We start from the raw sequence: 5000 nt of genomic DNA on the forward strand, positions 1-5000 counted from the left end.
CACTACCGGTATTGACTAATAGACTGATTGCTGATAATCATTAGCCACACACTGGGGGAAACGGCCGACAGGGGCGGCAACATAGTGGAGCCGCAGTGTCACTAATGTACAGAGATAGAACAGTTTCGACTGGAACCAGAGTAACCGTATACACGGCACTGATTAGTAATAGATGCAGAGCCATCAGAATACAGATAATATATACAACCGTCCCTATACATGCTGAAAGACTCTGCACACAATGAGAACCACACGTCAGCCAGACACTATCACACACTACTCTCTGCCTCTAACAGGCACACACACAATATCTAACCACCAGCATGGAAGAACATCCGGTGCATCCTCTCCGCCACATTACACAATCCACACTATCATAACCAGACCGGGAGGTCCACCCAGAAAACAGAATATCCCACCCTTCCGACATCCGCCATTGCTCAGCTAAGCCACGAACACCCACACATGTCCTACACAGGGGTGCACCCAACATCACAATACTGCCTCCTGTCACAGTACACAAACAATGGCAGGAATGAAAGACACAGATCTGCCACAACCTTGGAATCGGAGCGCCGCCTGTCATGAGCCACAAGTGCATCCTGACGTGACAAATCGGATGATCCCGCAGGCATGCACTTACGATAATCACTATCAACGAACCTGCCGCCCCCTCCCCCCCCAAAATACACCTTTCCCTACAACGTGTACCTTAACCTAAGCTATATTGTACCTTAACCTAAGCGATATTGTACCTTAACCTAAGGTATATCGTACCTTAACCTAACCTACATTGCGCCTTCACCTAACCTACGTTGTACCTTAACCTAACCTACGTTGTACCTTAACCTAACCTACGTTGTACCTTAACCTAACCTACGTTGTACCTTAACCTAACCTACGTTGTACCTTAACCTAACCTACGTTGTACCTTAACCTAACCTACGTTGTACCTTAACCTAACCTACGTTGTACCTTAACCTAACCTACGTTGTACCTTAACCTAACCTACGTTGTGCCTTAACCTAACCTACGTTGTGCCTTAACCTAACCTACGTTGTGCCTTAACCTAACCTACGTTGTGCCTTAACCTAACCTACGTTGTGCCTTAACCTAACCTACGTTGTGCCTTAACCTAACCTATGTTGTGCCTTAACCTAACCTATGTTGTGCCTTAACCTAACCTATGTTGTGCCTTAACCTAACCTATGTTGTGCCTTAACCTAACCTATGTTGTGCCTTAACCTAACCTATGTTGTGCCTTAACCTAACCTATGTTGTGCCTTAACCTAACCTATGTTGTGCCTTAACCTAACCTATGTTGTGCCTTAACCTAACCTATGTTGTGCCTTAACCTAACCTATGTTGTGCCTTAACCTAACCTATGTTGTGCCTTAACCTAACCTATGTTGTGCCTTAACCTAACCTATGTTGTGCCTTAACCTAACCTACGTTGTGCCTTAACCTAACCTACGTTGTGCCTTAACCTAACCTACGTTGTGCCTTAACCTAACCTACGTTGTGCCTTAACCTAACCTACGTTGTGCCTTAACCTAACCTACGTTGTGCCTTAACCTAACCTACGTTGTGCCTTAACCTAACCTACGTTGTGCCTTAACCTAACCTACGTTGTGCCTTAACCTAACCTACGTTGTGCCTTAACCTAACCTACGTTGTGCCTTAACCTAACCTACGTTGTGCCTTAACCTAACCTACGTTGTGCCTTAACCTAACCTACGTTGTGCCTTAACCTAACCTACGTTGTGCCTTAACCTAACCTACGTTGTGCCTTAACCTAACCTACGTTGTGCCTTAACCTAACCTACGTTGTGCCTTAACCTAACCTACGTTGTGCCTTAACCTAACCTACGTTGTGCCTTAACCTAACCTACGTTGTGCCTTAACCTAACCTACGTTGTGCCTTAACCTAACCTACGTTGTGCCTTAACCTAACCTACGTTGTGCCTTAACCTAACCTACGTTGTGCCTTAACCTAACCTACGTTGTGCCTTAACCTAACCTACGTTGTGCCTTAACCTAACCTACGTTGTGCCTTAACCTAACCTACGTTGTGCCTTAACCTAACCTACGTTGTGCCTTAACCTAACCTACGTTGTGCCTTAACCTAACCTATGTTGTGCCTTAACCTAACCTATGTTGTGCCTTAACCTAACCTATGTTGTGCCTTAACCTAACCTATGTTGTGCCTTAACCTAACCTATGTTGTGCCTTAACCTAACCTATGTTGTGCCTTAACCTAACCTATGTTGTGCCTTAACCTAACCTATGTTGTGCCTTAACCTAACCTATGTTGTGCCTTAACCTAACCTACGTTGTGCCTTAACCTAACCCATATTGTACCTTAACCTAACCCATATTGTACCTTAACCTAACCCATATTGTACCTTAACCTAACCCATATTGTACCTTAACCTAACCCATATTGTACCTTAACGTAACCTAATTTGTGCCTTAACGTAACCTAATTTGTGCCTTAACGTAACCTAATTTGTGCCTTAACGTAACCTAATTTGTGCCTTAACGTAACCTAATTTGTGCCTTAACGTAACCTAATTTGTGCCTTAACGTAACCTAATTTGTGCCTTAACGTAACCTAATTTGTGCCTTAACGTAACCTAATTTGTGCCTTAACGTAACCTAATTTGTGCCTTAACGTAACCTAATTTGTGCCTTAACGTAACCTAATTTGTGCCTTAACGTAACCTAATTTGTGCCTTAACGTAACCTAATTTGTGCCTTAACGTAACCTAATTTGTGCCTTAACGTAACCTAATTTGTGCCTTAACGTAACCTAATTTGTGCCTTAACGTAACCTAATTTGTGCCTTAACGTAACCTAATTTGTGCCTTAACGTAACCCATGTTGTGCCTTAACGTAACCCATGTTGTGCCTTAACGTAACCCAATTTGTGCCTTAACGTAACCCATGTTGTGCCTTAACCTAACCTATATTGTGCCTCAACCTAACCTATATTGCGCCTTAACCTGACGCACGTTGTCGCTGAACCTGCTCTGTAATTGTTATGCAACTCGTTAAATTAGTGTAGTGTTGCCTAACCGCAACCCTCGCAATATAGTTCGCTATTCGCACTGCCCGGTCCCCTGTGTATCGCGTCATGTTAAACACCTTGCAGGTGTTGCTGACTTTCCACATGCTCCTGCTATACACTGTAATGTGGATAGCAGCAGGACGTACATGCCCCCCCCCCTTCCCCCCTGCCTTCGCAAGCTGGTCGTTGAGAAGTTTGCATGTTCAATGCCCTTCGCATGCCGACGTACTCAGCCTACGTTGTGGTACGGCCTGTCACCTGTCCGCCGATGTACGCAAAACCCACAAACTGTACTGCACATTGGTCCGTATGTACTGAATGATACATCGTGGCACATGTGTGACCGTACGACGACTGCGCCTAGCAACGGCAGACCATACAGTCCAAATATTGTGCACGCAGCTACGTGTCGTCTCCCTATAAGAGCTGGATTGCAGTGTGGTACGCCATTCAGACGTGTGGGAGGAACGGACGCCCTGGATGGCGATCAGCATGAGCAGTCTGTTGATGTAGTGGAGCGTGTATTCGGACGTAGTCGTCTCTTCTCACACACCGTGATAGCATGTTGCACCGCGTTCCACATCTGCGACATCCTGCAGAGGCCGGCTGACAGTCGTTCGCGCAATGGACACCGCATACGTACGGGGGCTACCTTCCACGTGTTCTCGAGGCGTGCACATGTTGTTGCGTCTATGTGGGCAGACGTAGTGTGTTGTGACACCTGACACAGGCATGCAATACTCGTTGCAAATGGCGATGGACGTCTACGTTTGCTGGTGACGTTACGCAAATGAACAACAGGTAACCCGTTGTGGTGCGGTTGTTCTCGCTAGAGGTGAATCAGTGTTGGCGACGATCGGTCGAGCTATTAACCGGTTGTTTCAGGGATACCCACCATGCCCACGAACGTGAAAGGGGACCCACCATGCCCACGAACGCGAAAGGGGATCTGGGTGTGAGGCGATACGCGGCGGTGGCTGGGTGGGACCGTCCCCGGCCGGTGAGGGGGGGCCGCCCGGCGTGCTGGCAGCGCGGTGCGTGGGCGCACGCGCTACAGCCGGCTGGTGGGGGCGGCCAGTGGCAGGCGCGCCGGCCGACGGACGCGGCAGGCGGCGCAGCTGCGCGCCGGCGCCCCCTGCTCGCGGCGCCTTGCGGCCAAAGTAGGTCCTCGCGGGCCCGGTGCGAAGCGCGGTGGCCATCTGCAGTGTGCTGGTCCGATTGAGGACTGTGTGCGCTGAGGATGCGCCGCCGCCCGGCGCTCGGCGCCGCGACGCCGTCTGCTGCTCGGTCGCCCCAGCGGTTCTCGCAGGTGGTTTGTATCGCAGCTGTGCGGACGTGTTGGCGCGTGCGCTGTGCTGGGAGAGTTCGCTTCGGCACCCAAGTGGGGCTTTTGTCCTTCTGTGGCGCTGGCGTTGGAGCTGCCGGTCACCGTAGGTGGCGCGTGTTGTCTCCCGCCGGCAATGCCACGACAGCACGCTCCCGGGCCTCTGTCGGCAGCGGCAAGCTCAGTTGGGAGCACGGGTGGTCGCACCTAAAGCGTCTACTCGCCTAACTCCGGGCGATTGCGCCTCTCTCGAACCCGACCAAGTACTTAGGACGGCGCTGCGCGCCGCCGGGACCTGAGAGGGTTTCGAGGTGTGTTGTGCAGGGGAGCTCAGCCTCCTCCTGTTTGCAGAATAATTGAGCGGACGCTTGCGTGTTCGCGCGGGCCCCCGGGACACACTCCCGGGCGGCCGGCTGCTCAGCTCTAGTTGACGCAGCTCCCTGGTTGATCCTGCCAGTAGTCATATGCTTGTCTCAAAGATTAAGCCATGCATGTCTCAGTACAAGCCGCATTAAGGTGAAACCGCGAATGGCTCATTAAATCAGTTATGGTTCCTTAGATCGTACCCACGTTACTTGGATAACTGTGGTAATTCTAGAGCTAATA

At 50.0% G+C, this 5000-nt stretch overlaps 1 non-coding gene across 1 annotated transcript in view; it reads left to right on the forward strand.

Annotated features, from left to right (window-relative positions):
- Positions 1 to 4831: 4831 nt before the first annotated feature.
- Positions 4832 to 5000, forward strand: part of LOC126444505 (small subunit ribosomal RNA) — a 1909-nt gene continuing 1740 nt past the window's right edge. Inside the window, exon 1 of the ribosomal RNA XR_007582573.1 lies at positions 4832 to 5000. This exon is cut by the window's right edge and continues 1740 nt beyond it. This is a non-coding gene — a ribosomal RNA (small subunit ribosomal RNA).

This window comes from Schistocerca serialis, unplaced genomic scaffold (genome assembly GCF_023864345.2).
Source record: "Schistocerca serialis cubense isolate TAMUIC-IGC-003099 unplaced genomic scaffold, iqSchSeri2.2 HiC_scaffold_269, whole genome shotgun sequence".
In the NCBI taxonomy this organism is placed as follows: Eukaryota; Metazoa; Arthropoda; class Insecta; order Orthoptera; family Acrididae; genus Schistocerca; species Schistocerca serialis.